The 20,441-nt window shown below is 41.4% G+C and overlaps 1 protein-coding gene across 1 annotated transcript in view; it reads right to left on the bottom strand.

The window, feature by feature from the left end:
- Window positions 1-16,825, bottom strand: part of LOC142210813 (neurotrophin-4-like) — a 79,009-nt gene extending 62,184 nt beyond the window's left edge. The window contains exon 1 of the mRNA XM_075280252.1: window positions 16,806-16,825. The gene's annotated coding sequence lies outside the window, so the exon portion shown is untranslated. The remainder of the gene's footprint in view (window positions 1-16,805) is intronic.
- Between the last annotated feature and the right edge of the window lie 3,616 nt (window positions 16,826-20,441).

The following is a 20,441-nucleotide window of genomic DNA, read 5'->3' as shown; positions in this document are numbered from 1 at the left end:
CAATGCATTCTATTAGCCCGATGAAGTAGAGCTGAATGTGTGTGCTAAGCACACACATTCAGCTCTACTTCATCGGGCTAATAGAATGCATTGGCCAGCGCTGATTGGCCAGAGTACGGAATTCGGCCAATCAGCGCTGGCTCTGCTGGAGGAGGCGGAGTCTAAGATCGCTCCACACCAGTCTCCATTCAGGTCCGACCTTAGACTCCGCCTCCTCCAGCAGAGCCAGCGCTGATTGGCCGAATTCCGTACTCTGGCCAATCAGCACTGGCTAATGCATTGTATTGGCGTGATGAAGCAGTGCTGAATGTGTGTGCTTAACACACACATTCAGCTCTACTTCATCGGGCTAATAGAATGCATTGGCCAGCGCTGATTGGCCAGAGTACGGAATTCGGCCAATCAGCGCTGGCTCTGCTGGAGGAGGCGGAGTCTAAGATCGCTCCACACCAGTCTCCATTCAGGTCCGACCTTAGACTCCGCCTCCTCCAGCAGAGCCAGCGCTGATTGGCCGAATTCCGTACTCTGGCCAATCAGCACTGGCTAATGCATTGTATTGGCGTGATGAAGCAGTGCTGAATGTGTGTGCTTAACACACACATTCAGCTCTACTTCATCGGGCTAATAGAATGCATTGGCCAGCGCTGATTGGCCAGAGTACGGAATTCGGCCAATCAGCGCTGGCTCTGCTGGAGGAGGCGGAGTCTAAGATCGCTCCACACCAGTCTCCATTCAGGTCCGACCTTAGACTCCGCCTCCTCCAGCAGAGCCAGCGCTGATTGGCCGAATTCCGTACTCTGGCCAATCAGCACTGGCTAATGCATTGTATTGGCGTGATGAAGCAGTGCTGAATGTGTGTGCTTAACACACACATTCAGCTCTACTTCATCGGGCTAATAGAATGCATTGGCCAATCAGCGCTGGCCAATGCATTCTATTAGCGTGAACTGAGTTTGCACAGGGGTTCTAGTGCACCCTCGGCTCTGCTACATCAGATTGCTACATCTGATGTAGCAGTGCCGAGTGTGCATCAGATGTGTAGTTGAGCAAAACTGACTCAGCACTGCTAAGTCTCTGCATTCGCATAGGAATGCATTGGCCAGCCTTCGGCCAATCAGCGCTGGCTCTGCCGGAGGAGGCGGAGTCTAAGGTCGGACCTGAATGGAGACTGGTGTGGAGCGATCTTAGACTCCGCCTCCTCCAGCAGAGCCAGCGCTGATTGGCCGAATTCCGTACTCTGGCCAATCAGCACTGGCTAATGCATTGTATTGGCGTGATGAAGCAGTGCTGAATGTGTGTGCTTAGCACACACATTCAGCTCTACTTCATCGGGCTAATAGAATGCAGGCTCTGCTGGAGGAGGCAGAGTTTAAGATCGCTCCACACCAGTCTCCATTCAGGTCCGACCGAATGCACCCTCGGCTCTGCTACATCAGATTGCTACATCTGATGTAGCAGTGCCGAGTGTGCATCAGATGTGTAGTTGAGCAAAACTGACTCAGCACTACTTGAACCCTTGTGCACCCTCGGCTCTGCTACATCAGAGCCGAGGGTGCGCTTGAACCCTTGTGCACACTCTGCTTCATCAAGCTAATAGAATGCATTGGCCAGCGCTGATTGGCCAATGCATTCTATTAGCCCGATGAAGTAGAGCTGAATGTGTGTGTTAAGCACACACATTCAGCACTGCTTCATCACGCCAATACAATGCATTAGCCAGTGCTGATTGGCCAGAGTACGGAATTCGGCCAATCAGCGCTGGCTCTGCTGGAGGAGGCGGAGTCTAAGGTCGGACCTGAATGGAGACTGTGTGGAGCGATCTTAGACTCCGCCTCCTCCAGCAGAGCCAGCGCTGATTGGTCGAGTTCCGTACTCTGGCCAATCAGCACTGGCCAATGCATTTCTATGGGGAAAAGTTAGCTTGCGAAAATCACAAACTGACAGGGATTTCCATGAAATAAAGTGACTTTTATGCCCCCAGACATGCTTCCCCTGCTGTCCCAGTGTCATTCCAGGGTGTTGGTATCATTTCCTGGGGTGTCATAGTGGACTTGGTGACCCTCCAGACACGAATTTGGGTTTCCCCCTTAACGAGTTTATGTTCCCCATAGACTATAATGGGGTTCGAAACCCATTCGAACACTCGAACAGTGAGCGGCTGTTTGAATCGAATTTCGAACCTCGAACATTTTAGTGTTCGCTCATCTCTAATAATAACTAACAAAGTGGTCATTTATATTGTGTGCAGGTAAAAGGGAATTGATATTACTGTTTGGGGGGCAGGAAGAGGGTATTATTAAATCACATTTTAATCGATCCTATTTTTCTTAGGATAGTGTACCGTATCCCGTGCATTCACATGACTGAATTTCACGTGTAAAATTTGGTCCGTGTGTACCAGATTTGCCAGCCTCTTTATGATGCTAGGAGTCCCTGACGCCCAGTGACATTGTTCTGTAGTGAATATAGTATGGGAATAGATAACTATAATGCTAGGAGTCCCAGAAGAAACTCTGTTGAGTGTATGTGGAGTTACGTTTACTTTGTTGTGTTCTACTATTCTTTATAATGGAGCCACGGTGTGGAAATACTTTACTATATGCGACTTGTATATGGTTTACACACATGGTATTTATAGTATATGTTTTGCTCAGTACTTGTCAGTATAGTGGTAATAATTCTCCCCAATAGCGGTATTATATCAAAACTCAATAATTTTTTATTTTTATTTTTTAAATAATTTTTATTCCCTTGAGCTTTTAAGACCCTACTCTGAAAGTGCAACACTGCACCTTCTGAACTGACTCAATATAATGATGATGTTATTGGTATGTTAGCGTTTGGGGCCCCACTTTTCATTTTTGCCCACGACCACGCTTTGTCTAAAACCAGCCCTGCTGCCATGTCTGCTAGATATACCCATGACTCATACCACTGTTTTTATTTCACTGTATTTTAGAATATCCCAATTTGTATTAATAGATTTTTAAGGGAAATTGTCAGTTTCTTGCTGTCCTAACCATAAACATCATAAAACAGTGACAGACTACAAGGAACTATGTCTTGCTCTGAAATATGTAGAAAATAATAGGTTTATAAAGAGCAGAACAAAGTGTGTGCAAATCGTGGGAGACCTGTCAATCTAGTAGAGCCAGGTGGTGCCACCCAGCAGACACTTCTCCCTGTGCCTGCTTCTTTTACAACCTATTTTTTCAACGTAATAAGGGAGCCTATTTCTGTTTCCTGATGCCCACATAACGCATAAAAAACATCCATCTTGAGTGCCAGAAATATCTTGTTCTCCTGATGCCCACAGTTAGGATGGCATTAAATTAATGACAGGGTTTCCTTCAAATATATTGCAGAGAATCTGTCACCATAAAAGACCTATTTATATCAGGATAATGTTATATATTATATAATAATAATTACAGAGATAGAGCGTGCAGCTTTTATCAGGGCCCTCGGCAGAGGTGGCCCAGCTTTAGTTCATCTAGTCCCCGTTTTAATGGTGAAAATGTGGACAGGAATGCAGTCTACATATATGCTGTAATGTTACCAAAGAAGAACATGTAAGAGTCAGAAAAATAGAAAAGGGGCGTCCGGACAATCTGCTGTGAGTGCTTGGAAATGTGGCGGTGTCAAGTAGCTCCTAATTTTTATCTTTGCTATGTAACCCCCATCCTCTATGTACTCCGCTGTATAACATATGATACAAAAAATTGTAACATATATATATATATATATATATATATATATATATATATATATATATATTGCTAGACTTGACTTTTTCAGATAACATGAATGATGGAGCACCTTGTAAAACGGTATAAACTTTGATAAATATAAAGCATTATGAGAACAGACATAAATTTACTGCATAGCTCAAACTGATAGGCAGATTAAAGAAAATATAAAATTATATTATGTTCACGGAATACACAAGTTTGTCTTAACCAGCACTGCAGTACCTTCTATGTTCCATCTCTGTCAATCTGGTTACACAGTATCAAAGCGCAACCTGTCCCTGTCAGTCCATGGCAGTAGACACCAGCTGTAGACCAGATGTTTCTTCCAGTGCACTGAAAATACAGCTGCCCGCCTTACTAGCAAACATGGGAAATCACATCTACAAAACTGTATGTGCAGCAAATGCCTCCAAGGTCTGGGCTACCCCCTGCTGGGGTAAAATTGCAGCTCTCTCTGCTGGAATATAGGGTGGCGTAACCCGGGGACACTTTAAAGTGTTTCCACTTTCACACCTCATTAGCCAAAGCAAACAGACATGACAGATTATGGTTTCAGAGACAGGAGCTTGCTGGTACAGATATACAAGGATGCCGAAAAATGTATCTCACCTCAGCAGATGGATAATATCCCCTTCGTCATAAACAATGATGAAAAATCCTTTAAATCGAGATGCATTGAAAACTTGAAATGAACGTTGAATGTGCTAATATGTTCCTGACAATTCTGCTTGTATGTTTACGTATGATTCACATGATCTACAGCTCGCAGCTTTAATTCTCTATTTCACTGCTGTTGTTCATGTCCTATACCATAACATGATAAGATCTGCTTCATCTCTCCCCCACCTGCACACAGCCTTAACCTTTCCAAGTAAAAATAATACAAGCATCAGCTTATGAGAAAAAAACAACTGCACATTTCATGAAAAAAAAATGTATTGAAAAAAATATAAACAAAGATATAAAGTTAAAGATATCAAAAAAATTTTGCAGTTTGCTTGCATGGCCCTTTCAATCTGTCTCCATATGAGCTCAGCTGCAAGGGTGCAAGCAATAATGCACATTAATAGTAAAATGAGGAATGTTGTTAATATGGTATTAAAGAGGGTTAAAGGTCTTAAACGTCCTAAGAATACTTCAGCTTTTTCTTCACATTTCTGAAATAGAATTGCTTTCATTTACTGAATGAAGCTGAATGATCCTGATTTTGTTAGCGAAATAAAAGGCAGAAGGCACCAGAATCTGAGGCAGAAAATAGTTCTGAATAGCAGGATAAGGGGCAGAATGGAGGACAATAAGAGGCAGAAAGCAATGCTGAAAAACAGAATACAAGATAGAATGTGGCAGAATAAGGGGCAGAATTTAGTGCTGATTCCTTAATAAGACTCCACACACCTATATGGTGGTCTCTCCCTATGGAGTGACGATATCCCCTTAACCCTGTCTAAGTCTCTCACCTCTGCCAGATCAGTCCTCTCTACGCCAAGCTGATGAGATGCAAATACATCAAACGGCTGTCCTTGGCTGAGAAGACTGTATCTGGTATAATCCCAACATCATTGCAAACAAAGGCGCATTATTATCCCCGTAGGCTGCCGGGTTTTCCCACCACAAGCCCCGGAATCACGGTCCTTGTGAAGGACCTGATGATGAAGGACCTGAGATGACGTAACTGCTGTTCGCCAATTGGGGCTAGCGATTGGGGGCGTACCAATACAGGCTCAAGGCGGACACAGAGCCTTTGCGCTTATATCTAATTGGATCGGGCTACAGAGGGGGCGGAGCTATTGAGGCTCAAGCCAGCAGCCGAGCGACAGGAAGAACATGGCATCGCCCGGAGTACACAGCATGCAAGGCCCCTGGCCTCCTTTCCACAACCCCCCTCCATTTCTCGACCCTGGCCCTCTTTCCTTGCCAGCTGAGAGTGTTGCAGCGGGGGCTCTGCGGCTGCTCAGCTGAGGAATCTAGAGCAAGGTTGAGCAAATTGAAACTTTCTAAATGTGAACATAAAGGCCAGAATACAATACTGTAAAGCAAAATAAGGAGAACACAGCAGAATAAGTGGTAGAATATAGAGGAATAAGATATAGAATGGCTTATAAAAATAGGCAAAATATGGCAGAATAAGAGGCAGCATTAAAATGAATAAAAAGCAGCAAAATACAATGTAATAAGAGGCAACACACAGAATACAGATGAAAAATGGAAGAGAGACATAATTCAGTTGTTTTTAACTTTACGTGTATTTTTATTTTCGAATGTAGGTAAGTACAGTGTGTGGGGGAGGGCTCACAAACAAAATTCTCTCCCAAAGTTGGGTCAAGCAGAACTCCAGTGTAAATACATGAAATGAGACATTTAGACTATACCAAAAACCCATAAAAAAAATTCTATAAAAATTTGCTCAGTGATTACAAAAAAAGAAGAGACCAACAATTTTGTCCTCTTCCATCTTTATGTATACCTGATTTCCTATGGATATGTCCTTCAAATTAGTCCTTGCTGTGGTAATATTGTCATATTGTAACATTACACTGTACCTCTTAATGAATATAAGGACATACCTATGGAGGGCCTATGGCTGTAAACAATTGAGCGGAATATAAAGAGGAGGAGCACAAGAACCAAAGGATCCAATTCCCTAATAAGTCTAATGGAAATAATGCTAAAGGACATATTCCACGTCTACAGTCCAGTAGGTCCTATTACTAGATCTAAATGCATGGGTAACATTTACCCTGTCCTTTATTGATAAAGGTAGATCTACTAGTAGTTTTTAACAATCACATGTCTTTTGAAGACCATTGACAAGTAAGACTAAACTATGCAAAGAGTTAACATTATATTGTTTTTCTTAATATAGTTACATATGTACTTAATGGGATGATAAAAGACTAAGGTCTATCTAGTTAAACCTTATCTTTACAAACCCAGTTGCCCCAGGGTAAGGCAACACCCCCCCCCCACCACCACCACCACCACTGTTTAAATGGTAGAGACCCAATTTGTCATGAGAAAGAAAAAAATTCCACTTTTTTACATCGTTATAACCAATATGACCGTCCTTCACGGCTTACTGCACATCTCTACACTATTACTGTTCTTCTTAAGTCAAGTCCTTAGTAAGTAATAGTCTTTTTGCTGTCTGCTTTACCATGGGAGTTCATGGCGGATATGTTCAGTTGTATAATCATATACTTTTTTACAAAGCGTGGGGGTAGTTCTCTATAGACAACCCTAAGCATTGCATAGATGCTCATATAATAGCCTTAATTATAAGGATTGAGGAAAATCATGGCTGAAAAATTCAAAGTAGTGGATTTTTCATGTGTATTTGTGAGCGAGTGGATTACCATGTTTTAATCATGAGGATGTAGTTATTATGCTTTTGTGTGGACAGACTTTGTAATGCCACTTTTGTCTCAGATAAAATTCCTTACAGTTCAATTTGCACAGGGATCAAGCGTTCCTCAACCAAAAGACACGCTGAGGAATTAATTGCTGTAACCCGGCCGCAATCAGTTAAAAGGAGAAGATAACAAGGGCTTTGGACTGAACAAACTTGGCACCCGCATCCAAGTTCCCTAGTGAATCAGGCGCCTGTGTTCATAAGGCATCTGAGCATTTGTGTCTTGTGAAAATGGGGACACCTAGTCCCAGAAATGCAATCTCCCCTCTGCGGAAGACTTTAATGCGGTTCTTCTCTCATCTCCATGCAGCTGCTTTTAATTTAACAAAAACTGAATGTTACCATCTGAGTGGGAACAAAAAGAAACCTTGCAGGTTTACAAATAGGATGGAGAACACAAAAGGGGCCATTTTTAGAAGTGGCTGTTTTATGTCAATTTTGAAATCAGGAAATAGGCACAAAATATTTCAGGGATTGAATTGGGATGTTTTCACACAATGGGAACTGGAAATATGTTACAGTTCTGACATATCGATAAAAATCATTAGTATAAACAGTCATTTTACATTGTGTCACAATATGTGTCACAACCAGTTTTTAGAACCTCAAGAAACCAGTTTAACTGTGAAATTTATTTGGAGCTATCACCTCTGTATGTGTTGCATTCCTCATAATGGCAAAATTACAGAAAAGGAAGTATACTGTGAATCTGTCTTATAAAACCAGCACGGTGGCCTTGCAGCGCTGGAGTCCTGGGTTCGAATCCAACCAAGGACAACATCTGCAAGGAGTTTGTATGTTCTCCCCGTGTTTGCGTTGGTTTCCTCCCATTCTACAAAGACATACTGATAGGAAAAAAAAAAAAAATCTGCACTACTACAAAAAAAGTCTAATCTGTTATTTGTATAATCTTTAAGGCACATCAAATACATGCATTGCATATGACCATGTCCCTTGCTATCTACAAACAACAATATTAAAACTAGAAGATCTCCAAAAAAAGGCATCATGTCATATAAATATGTGCCATATAGGATATTCCAGTTTATTTTTTTCTGCAATGGTTGATAATTGCTCCATTATTTATAAGACCTGAAAATATCTCCAACATGGACCTTCTGTTATTAACACATGGAAACAAATGGTTATAAAGCAATATATAAAACTACAAACGGACAATACTATAAGCCAATGCTTGTAGGTTTCTGCATTGTATTAGACACTATAGGCTACAGGAACCCACTATTTAAATGTAAATGAGTCATTTTCAACGAGAGAACAAGCTGATCTATGATCTGAGCTTCAATGCTGAGCCTCCATTGTATCTAATGAAAAGAACAGGTGCACACCTAGAATAATTATGGATGTAGAAAAAGACAAGTTAACGTTTATAACCCCGTATGAATGTGCCCTAATGTTTGCAGTATATGAATGTCATCATCACCCACAAAAGAAGCACACGCTACACACTGGACAAACACGCCATAGACAACCCAACACAATGCCAGGGCTTTTACTCCTGATGACAATACCTTGAATTTCAACTATCTTGGAGTTTATGAGGGTTCTCTTGTCTCCCTGGTTCGAAGTTCTCCTTGTGGATGCATCCCACCAGATGTAATGTGACGAGTGGGATGGTTGCCTCTTCTTTCTTTGTTAATATAGTCTATAGGTTGGAGAATGCTTCAAAACTTTTTGTAATGCTTGCAATGTATGGAAGCAATGTAACTTCAACCTCTGATCTTGAGACTTTGACAGGACAGCAGAGGTCTTGTATGACTTTGGAACCCTAACCCTTCCAGCACTATACCTGTAGGCTGCTTCGCCAACATCAAACTGAAGTATAGGATGAATAGAGATTTTTTTCTCCTCTATCTCTTTCTTTCTCTCTCTCCTATTCTGCTATCACCAAAGAGTAAAATAGAGGGCGTTTCATCTTTCACATGAAAACTTAATAACGTTTTAACAGGAGGGAGATCGCCTTTCCTACTGCTATTCAAACACGAGGGGGGCGCGAGAGAAATAAAGACAGAAGTAAAATAGTTTACTATGTAGCAAGACAGAAGGAGAAGGCACTTTACACACTTTTGTCCTTTGATGTTAAAGACTGTGAGATCTGCGTTCGTGAAAAATCAGGGAAAAGCCGACAAAAAGAAGAAAAAGAAAAAAATGATTGTAAGACAGATTGGGTAACATAGCACCTCATCACAAGTCTTTCAGTAATCCAATCTATAGATAAAGAACCTCTAGAGTTACTTCTGCATATAGGCTTTAGCTTTGCTCTTTCTCAACAAGTCCAAGCTGCTTGTTTTATAGAATCTAATAGCTTGGTTTACACTGTTTGAAGATGTAAAAAGAGGTGAATGTCTTGATCTTCTCTTGAATGGTGGCAGGGAGTAGATGTATACAAGAGTGGCATATATTAGCTGGAAGTTTAGGTTACAGTGTTCCAAACTGGTGCCCTAAACTGGTCACAATATCCAAGTAGATGAATATTCTATGTTAAACGTCCAAGGCTGGACATCGACCGGTGGGTGCAATATTATAACATTACCTTTTGTTATTCAGACACAAAAACTTTTATAAAATGAGTAGGTTTTTGGAACTGGAACTGGAGATATGTGACACAGGGTAATGAAGTTATCTTTTCTAGACTTTCTGTTAGTAATTCCATTGGAAAATTCTACAATCTACCAGTCTGCTGACCACATGGCTAATTCTCCTAAATGAACCATTTCATGGTGGTTGGAATTTCGTTTTTTTTTTTTTTTTTTACTTAAAGGGAGTCTACTGCCACGAAAATGGCTACTGAACCACTTACATGCTGTTGCAGGGCCATTTAGTGGCATCGAGAACATACCTTTCTTGTGTTAAAGTGCAATATTGCTGCTTGAAATTCACTTTTATTTTACACCACATAACAAAATGATGTTCCAGCAGGTATGGCCCGAATAGTTCATTCTCATATGGAATAAAAGTTAATCTTGTCAGCTCTAAGATTGTACTTTGACACAAGAAAGGTATAGTTTCTATGTCACTAACCTACACCAGTATACAAGTGGTTTAAAAGCGATTTTAGTGTTGGTAGAATCTCTCTAAAGAACATGGGTTAGATGAACATCCACAGCTCTTTTTATTTTGTAATGCAACCCATGCTATTTCTGTTAGTTTGATATGTACCCTCTACCCTAACAGCTCATGTTAAATACTTAAAGAGGACCTTTCACTACCTCTACCAATTCAAGTTCTTAGCATCTGTGAATAGTCTTTGCTCCCCGGATTCCAGTAGAGCTGGAATTTCCTTTTATCTAGCCTCCACCATTCCTGAGCAACAAGCGCAGTTAGTTTTGGTGCTATTTAGGAGATAGAATATCAGAAGAGCAGTGTCAGACAGGGGCGTGTGATTCAGAGCTCCAGTCAGAGGCAGCCAGTGTCAGAGCTCAGGATCTCACCCCTTGCCTCTTCCTGACACACCTAACTGACAGTAAAAAACCTAAATAGCATATCAAAAATCAAAACTAACAGCATTCATTACTCAGGGACAGTGGGTGTTAGAGAAAAAAGTCCAACTATGGCAGAATCAGTGGAGCAGCGACTATTAAATGATATAAAGAGCTGGACTAATTGGAGGTGGTGAAAGGACAGGGGATAAGTATCAAGAGATAAGTGTCCGATCACTGGGGACCCCATAGAACAGGGGATAAGTGTTCGTTTGCTGGTGACCTGATTGTCAGGTCCCCTGGTGATCAAGAAGACAGAGGATCAAATGTCTGCCAAGACATTCTTGTGAATGGAGCGCCAGTGCACTAGAAGTGAATGGAGCACTGGTCACACAAGAGCACTGGTGCTCCATTCACAAGGAGGCCTTAGAGGGACTTTCAGTTCCCCATGATCCTGATCACTGAGGAACCCAACAAGTGGGCCCCCGGCAAATGGATGCTTATCTACTGGCCTGTTGATAGGGAATAAAGGTCTATAACAGGACAAATGCTGTAACTATTTATTGAAAGGAAACAACATGGATCAAAAAAACAGACACATTCCAAACAAGCACAACACTGAACGCTATAATTGTTCATTGGGGGTTCCGTCAAGTTTAACATATAAATAGCTTAGAATGTAGTGCTAATATTGCCTTCACACTAGTGCAAAACTTGTCAAAACCCCAAGCAACCCTATTATAACCATTTGGGGTCCACCAGTCACTATTATAACCTATTGTACAAAGGATTGGCAATACATCGAGGCTTCCATTATAAATGGGTGTCCTGGTGCCAGGGTGAAAAGAATCTAATAAATTCCTTTAAGTTTCATGGGGTGATTGGATTGTACAGTACTAGAGGCAGACAGCAGTATGGATATGTTCGATACACAGAAACATTTCAATATCATTTAAATGGTGACCAAGAAGTAAAGTTTTGAAGCCTTTTACATCAATGAATCAACTAAGCTTATTCCTTGAGAGACTAAGACCAATGGAATGGAATGAGATTACTTGACGTCTATGTATTTTAATTTGATAAACACACAGCTTAGGCAGGAAAAGGTCATTCACATCTTCAACTTCTCACATTTTTGCAGCTTATCTTGCCGTAGGCTATGTTCACATCTGCGGCAGAGTCTCTGTTCGAGACTTTGACGCAGTGTCTGCTGAAAATCGGCAGAGGAAAAGTCCTGCACGGAAGACTTTTTCCTCCACCGCTTTCAGTTTTATAACTGAATACCCTATAATCCCATTATAATCAATGACTCCATATGTAACCACTGTTTTAGCGGTCCACCCCTCCAGTTTTCAGGTCCCCTGACAGACACGAACAACGAAGAGTGACGCTAGTGTGAACCTAGCTTTATCTGGTATCTTCCACAAGATACTGGTCAAAATTTTTTAACTAGGACAAAGCCTGAGACAAAATATAGTATTTACCAAAGAAATGGAAACCAGAATCTTACCAAAAACATCTGACATCTGCAAATACATTATTACTTTAAGAATATAACTAGAACAAAATGATGAAAACTGTCATTGATTGACAAAGTGATATAACCATGTCTGGATGCTTAAAATGACCGACAACACTTGGTATTAACTATAATGAAGACAAAAAATCTCCTGTATTAAAGAATGAATTGCTACTAAAAAAAAGCTGTTCTGCCACTGGATGGCCTGACCTACCATCTATTCCATGGGTGTCCTTTTGCTATAAAAATCATCCAATTCTGGGGAATCTTGACAGCAAGCCCCCTCCCTTTACTATCAGTCGATACAAGCAGCACTTTTCTCTCCACATGTTTCATGTGGATACCGAGCGGAAACCACATGGACCCCATTATAGTCATGGGTTTCCTTAGGTAACTTCTTTTTATGTGTATAGGTTTCTGTTCAGGGGGCTCCTAAACGGACTCACCAAACGGAAACCCGAACGCAGATGTGAACCGGGCCTAAAGCTCTCAAAGTGTGGACTGTAACTTCTGGCAGGTTCTCGGCTACAAAAGCCTTTGTCATTCCATTAGTAAAACCCTGAGCACTAGACAAATGGAGTGACCTAAGGGCCCCCTTCACACAGCGTAAGCGCTCGGCTCATTCCGAGCCATACACGCGAGCGCTTCTAAACACTTCCCATTTACTTCAATGGGAGCGCGCATAAAGCAGGCTTTACGAGCGCTCCCATTGAAGTGAATGGGAAGTGTGTACGGCTCAGAATGAGCCGAGCGCTTACGTCGTGTGAAGGGGCCCTAAGGAAACAGGAAAAAAAACAAAAACAGATGGCTGGTTATACAGGAGTTGCCTAGAAAACCCCTCTTGGGTTGGCTTCTAAGGAAGTCTGTTATGAAAAATGACTACATTTACATTAAGAAGTATTTTAATCCCCATGTTCTGCGCTCAAGGTACAAATCCCAAAATGTCCCAAGTAATATTTTTCACAGGCTGAATAACACTGCAAATTCAAGACTGGGGTGGAAATAACTTATTGCTGAAATAGGAAAGTAGTTAGAATAATGGATATAGAAGCTAAGAAGCTTTTGTATTGTAGAGCCCAGTTCCCATTGCCATCACAGATTAGCAGAACTAGTGCATTTTTAGCATCACTCATGTCTCTTCATCCAAAAAGGACAAAGTAAAAGATACCTGTACCTTTGTAATCAATATTTACTACAGGAACATTCACGATGCATGCTGAGATAAAATCATGGCGCCTACCGGAACCTGAAGTTCACAGGAGGCAATATATTATTCCATAGCAAGCATTGACTCACAGGTTGCTGTCAAAATGGGGCACTGGACCCTGAGAGTGCACAATTGAACACATTGGTACTATAAGGCCCATGCACTTGACAGAGTTGCGTGCTCAGAGTCTGTACAGTGTAGAGTCTGTATAGCTTCCTATTTAGGGGCCATACAGCCTCCAGGTACTGTTGTTCAGGCTTCACTAGGTGCACATGTACATACTGCACTTTTTTAATACAAATAATTTTGTAAAAATTTAAGGGATACAACATGGAGTTATAATATAGCAGTGACACCGGGGGCCCTTTTGCAAATTTTTCATTGGGGTTTAGTAGCTTAAATTTATACCTCTGCTCCAAAGAAGGATTGCTGTAGCACTAGTATGAACAAGGCCCTCATATACTTTACTTTTCAATTGTCCAGTTCTCTTAAGTACGTCTGGTTTGTGATTCATTGTGTTGTTACAGGTCAGAGCCCTTGCACAGTCTAATAAGCTGCAGGATGGCTCTGAACTATGTAAAATGCAAAACAGCTGGCCAGGAAAGTATAAAAGAAGGTTTGCTGTAGACGAATCACACGCCCTTCTTGTTTCATTGCAGAGATGGTTTTATGAATGAAATAAAAGCAAAAAAGGGGTCAAGCTGAAAGCAATTCCAATTGATATTAACCTACTCACCATGTACCCTTATTGCACATAATTCTTAGGACACCAAATCTTGTGATTTAACCCACAAATGACAAACACAGGGTTAAACTTCTGGTCCATCTGCTCTGCTGGAATTTGTAGCACCACGTTGTATCTGTGCACGGCCAACTGCAATGTTTTGGTCCTATATAACTTTAGGCTGGAATTGCTAATGAATTCCTATGAGAAGGGAAAGAAAGATTAATCCTTCTACTTTGTATACTTTGATACCTTGCTGTGGGTATATTATGCATTTCATTTGTATCTATTGCTGCCACACCTTATGTTTATGGCATTCTATATATGTTGCTATAGAGAGGATTTCTCATTAATAATTTTGAGAGCTGGCTTCCCCCCCCCAAACACACAGACAGACAGACACACTGAATCCAAGAATGAAAAGCCTTGTCCCTTTTGCTAACATTACTTAGTCAGGTGAGGAAACAAAAAAACAAAACTGCCAAATGTGCTTCATGCATATTAGTGGAACAGTAAGGATGGTCCTGTTGCCCCCTGATGCCCACCATGATCACTCTTTTATCATAAATCTTGAGATATGCCATGTACATTACTCATGCAAAAATCTCTTTAAGGCCAGGGCCCCATGTGGCGTAAACGTCGTGGTTTGCCCACTGGAGGTGCGCAGCAAAAAAACAGTGGCGTTTTACATTTCCTTCAAAGTGGATCGGATTCTAGCGAATCCCATCCTCACATTGAGTGAAAATACACGCAGCTGAGACAATGTGATTTCCAAGACTGTTGCGGTTTTGGAAATCGCAGCATGTCAATCATACATAGGGAAATGCCGCCGATTTCCCTAAAGGTATAGTTGAAGCAGAAAGTCCACAGAGGAAACCTCTGCAAGCTTTCTGCGAAAAGTGCTGTGAGAAAAACTGTGATGCGTTGCCGCCACCATGTTTCCTGCAGCGCTTTTTTGCTGCAGTGGGGCCTTAGCCTCAAGAGTATAACTTGGAAATGCATAAGTAGCAATTCCATAATATAGTATATTATTAGTGTAGGAAAAGTATCTCCCACTCAGTATTCAGCTACATTCACATGAAACGATCATGAAATATGTCCATTTTTCATTGCTGTCTTGCAACTGATGGGTACCGCTTTCACGGATCCCCCCTACATTTCAGGGTATGGAGGGATCCGTGAAAGCAGCCAAAAATAGGACTGTCAAAATACTGGTCATGTGAATAGCCCTCATTCACTGACAATGAAATTAATGATGTCTTGTGACATCTGTCAAAAAACAAAAAACAAAAACAAAAAAAAAACGGACATCACACGGCCATTATACCCTGTCATGTGAATGTAGCCTTACTTTGACAGTCTATTAATTTCTATGGAAACACTGTGTGGTGCTTTTGCTTCTGTAACACATTGTATTTATTTCCACTGCGTTTCCGCAACAGTAAGAATACTGCATTTCCGCAGCATGGACAGGTTGGGGGGGCGGGGGAGTTCTTCCCCAACTGTTTCAGTTACTTATGTGCTCATTTTTATGACCATTAATAAAAGTCAAAAGCAAATGCCGAATGTAAATGGTGTTTTTAGTAGGTCACAAACAGAACATTTGCAAATTCCAGGTCGAGAGTTCTGCCACACTGCAACATTTCCTGGAATATGCATGGACACCAATGGAAAGCAGCGGTGGGCTTGTACTTTCTACCACTTGTCCTTACACAGCTGTGATTTTAGTTATGTAGTGACCTTATACAAAGGAATATACTGTATAGTACACTCTGGAATCACAGTACCGCATGTGCAACTTCTGCCACCATTCATTGTCAATGTTGCTTTCCTGTGATCATTGCCTCATATAACCTCACTTACAACTGTATTTACATAACACAGTAACATCAAGTCATATAGGCAATAGGCAGAATTAGATCTGACACCAAGAGACATTTGTCTTGGATTTACAGGGAAAAAAATAACATCAGCCAACTCATAACCAATAAATCTCTTTAATTTCTCTGCATTCTATCGTTTGATATAGAACAGGTTATTTTTCAAAGGGTTCCAAAATAGAACTAGTGTTTAGCGTATCCCTTCCAAATACAACGTGACTTCTAAGAATCAGAATTTTTACGGTCGCATCTGAGCATCAGAATTTTTTTTTTCCCGGATATCAGTAGAATTGCGTTTACCACGGATCCTTAGTGTATAATAATCTCATTTCCAGACCAGTCTCTAATTTACCATATTTCTTGAACTATAGAAAACATTGGATGATGAGACCTAATATCTGCCCATGGTGCTATTATATTGCAGAGGCTAAAACGCAGCAGTAATAGCACGTGTGAATGCTTCCTTATAATGCGACATATGTTTTATATATGCAGAATGAGAGATCAATGGGAACAATGTAAGCGAATCCAAACATACATGAAAACCCATGACCACTCAAGTATCTGCAATAAAAGATCATTGAAAACGAGAAGCGTCCCAAAGGATTTGTATAGTTTCAATGCGTATCATTACGAGAGTTCACTTATATGAAATATTATTAGTCTATAACCAGTGCCAGGACATAAAGTGCACATTGTATGTAGGATGTGCTGTATTTTGGAAGCACAACTATAGTTGGTCAGTGACTGACCCACCAACAGCGACACATGGAGATGAATTCAGCAAGCAGGAATTCATCTGATAAACACATTACACTAGATTCCATTCACTCTGGACAAGGACTGACGTTCTAGTGAAGACATACAAGCTTACCTTCCTCCAGCAGTAAGTTCTTCAGTCTCCCAGGCACACATGTGATCAGGGACATACAAGCTGCAGCTTTCTTATCTGTGTCTCTTCTGTCACTCCAAAAACATGTGGGGCTGCAGAATATAAGTGAGATGAAAGGGCACCCACTGCCCTGGTCCTTTGTGCACCCTGCTCCCTCTCAGGACACTTTAGTGCCAAAACTTTCAGGGAGAATTTGTATCCAAAGCAGGAAGAGAACAGTCATTCTTGCAGGCTGGAGGGGAGTGTTTCTTAGGCTCCTTACACTGAAGTATATAAGGCTGGAAAGTAACAAGCACAGGCTGGATTACAGCACCCTCCCCAGCTCCCTGTGCTAGTCCAGTGTGTACTATGACTGGCTCCTTGCAGATGTCCACTAAGCTCTGTCTCTGGCTGCTTGTTGAAATCCACTGAGCACCTTTCCCAGCTTCTTATAGAAGTTTACTATGCACCCTTCCCAGCTTTTTGTACTCCACTGTGGACCTTCTCCAGACCTTCTCCAGTCCACTAAGCACCTTTTCCAGTCTCTTGAAAAAGTCCTCTGAAAATCTGCACCAGTTTCTTAAGGTACTCCACGGAGGACCCTCCCCAATACCTTGTAGATGTCTACTGAGCACCTCCCTAGTTTGTTGTCCAAACCCTCAGAAGTCTCTTTGGGTCCTTGCACAAGTCCTCTGAGCACCTTCCTATCTTCTATGTAGTACTTCTGTGATCAATCCCAGCGAGCTCCTCCTGTCTGGTGCTGGTCCTGTTTCTTATTTATATATAACTTGATCCCTTCTGCTTCCTCTCTGCCACATGTGAGGTGAAATTCCCAGCAGGAGATGAAATATACTTTACTCATATACAAATTTATTCTTTTCACTCTTTACGAGTGATGACGTGTCTTTCCACTCCCCTTCTCCAGATCATTTCAACCTGATAATAACACCCAGGCCACTGGGCAAAATACCTGGGTGGATCTGCCTTACTCTAGCACTCAGTACTGCGACTGTCTGCGTAGCATGTGCATGAGCCTCTGCCTGCTGCCAAGTACTGGGAAAATCATTATTTATAACCACTAGAATGTAATACATAATATATGCTGTCATGTCCATATTCAACTCTCATAACAATCATTATGTCATATATAGTACAACCATGTACAGAATTTTATGTATATATATATGACATATCCTGGTCACAGATAAAGGCAATTTACCAACAAGATCAGCTTTCAGCTTCAAGGAAAAAAAATCAGTATTTTCTGGAAAGTCCCTTTAAGATCATTGCTTACTGACAATGAATGAGAACATTCTTGCTTACACCTCAAGCCAATGTTTTCGTCCAGGTTTTCGTCCTCAGCCCCGGCGAAACTGGACAGGGGATGGCTTCCCGGTGGTCAGCTTTACATGGAATGACACAGGGTGGACACGGGTGCAAGTGTGAACACCCCCTTAACAGGCTGGACTATGATATTTTACTTGCACAGACACACTGTAGCATTATATCAGAACCTAAAAGAGACTTGTGCTGCTGTTGTGCCATTGTCAAAAAATGGCACAAGTAGCTAAAATGAGCCAATACTTTAACCCTTAGCTAATATAAGCTATAGCTCTATACTTCTAGCTGAGAGGTTACTTAAAATAAATAAATTAGTTATAATAAATGAAATACATCAGGGAATTGTAGGATATTTCCCTACTGTATTGTATAGTAATATCCACTATTATATAATTTGGATTATTATTGGCCTATTTGAACAATTTTTTGGCATATGTCCTGCTGCCTTATAGCTTTCAGTGGAGTAAGGATTTCTGGGTAATGACATAGAACTGACCTATATACGGTATATACAAAGAAAATGGTTTCTTAATCCCTTTGTTTTGCTAAAAAATAACATCTCCCAAATAGGTCATATTGATAAAGAGAGGTAATGGGGCAGACCTGAATTACACTGCTCATAGTGATAAGTAAAATGTGAAATCAGCATAAGCCTGCTCAAAAGTGTATGAACGTATTGAAGTAAAACACTACTAGAGATGAGCGAACAGTGTTCTATCGAACTCATGTTCGATCGGATATTAGGCTGTTCGGCATGTTCGAATCGAATCGAACACCGCGTGGTAAAGTGCGCCATTACTCGATTCCCCTCCCACCTTCCCTGGCGCCTTTTTTGCTCCAATAACAGCGCTGGGTAGGTGGGACAGGAACTACGACACCGGTGACGTTGAAAAAAGTAGGCAAAACCCATTGGCTGCCGAAAACATGTGACCTCTAATTTAAAAGAACAGCGACGCCCAGCTTCGCGTCATTCTGAGCTTGCAATTCACCGAGGACGGAGGTTTCCGTCCAGCTAGCTAGGGCTTAGATTCTGGGTAGGCAGGGACAGGCTAGGATAGGAAGGAGAAGACAACCAACAGCTCTTGTAAGAGCTAAATTCCAGGGAGAAGCTTGTCAGTGTAACGTGGCACTGACGGGCTCAATCGCCGCAACCCAGCTTTCCCAGGATCCTGAATGGAATACACTGTCAGTGTATTCCCGTATACCCGATATATACCCCGATACCCGTTCCAACGGTGTGCCCCCCCACCTTCACCCCAGAAATACCCTGCAAGTCCCCTAGCAATAGAATTGGGGCTATATACACCCACAATTTTTACTACTGGTATACAGTGCCATTGTCTGACTGGGAATTCAAAGAATATATTGGGAATACAAATACCCTCATTTCTTGCTACTGCCATATAGTGCCAGTTTCTGACTGGTAATTCAAAGAATATATTGGGGTTACGTGCACCCACAATTTTTACTACTGGTATACAGTGCCATTGTCTGACTGGGAATTCAAAGAATATATTGGGAATACAAATACCCTCATTTCTTGCTACTGCCATATAGTGCCAGTGTCTGACTGGGAATTCAAAGAATATATTGGGGTTACGTGCACCCACAATTTTTACTACTGGTATACAGTGCCATTGTCTGACTGGGAATTCAAAGAGTATATTGGGAATACAAATACCCTCATTTCTTGCTACTGCCATATAGTGCCAGTTTCTGACTGGGAATTCAAAGAATATATTGGGGTTACGTGCACCCACAATTTTTACTACTGGTATACAGTGCCATTGTCTGACTGGGAATTCAAAGAGTATATTGGGAATACAAATACCCTCATTTCTTGCTACTGCCATATAGTGCCAGTGTCTGACTGGGAATTCAAAGAATATATTGGGGTTACGTGCACCCACAATTTTTACTACTGGTATACAGTGCCATTGTCTGACTGGGAATTCAAAGAGTATATTGGGAATACAAATACCCTCATTTCTTGCTACTGCCATATAGTGCCAGTTTCTGACTGGGAATTCAAAGAATATATTGGGGTTACGTGCACCCACAATTTTTACTACTGGTATACAGTGCCATTGTCTGACTGGGAATTCAAAGAATATATTGGGGTTATAAATACCCTCATTTCTTGCTACTGCCATATAGTGCCAGTTTCTGACTGGGAATTCAAAGAATATATTGGGGTTACGTGCACCCACAATTTTTACTACTGGTATACAGTGCCATTGTCTGACTGGGAATTCAAAGAATATATTGGGGTTATAAATACCCTCATTTCTTGCTACT

Source organism: Leptodactylus fuscus, chromosome 6 (assembly GCF_031893055.1).
Source record: "Leptodactylus fuscus isolate aLepFus1 chromosome 6, aLepFus1.hap2, whole genome shotgun sequence".
Taxonomy (NCBI): Eukaryota; Metazoa; Chordata; class Amphibia; order Anura; family Leptodactylidae; genus Leptodactylus; species Leptodactylus fuscus.
This window is presented reverse-complemented; position numbering and strand designations above follow the sequence as displayed.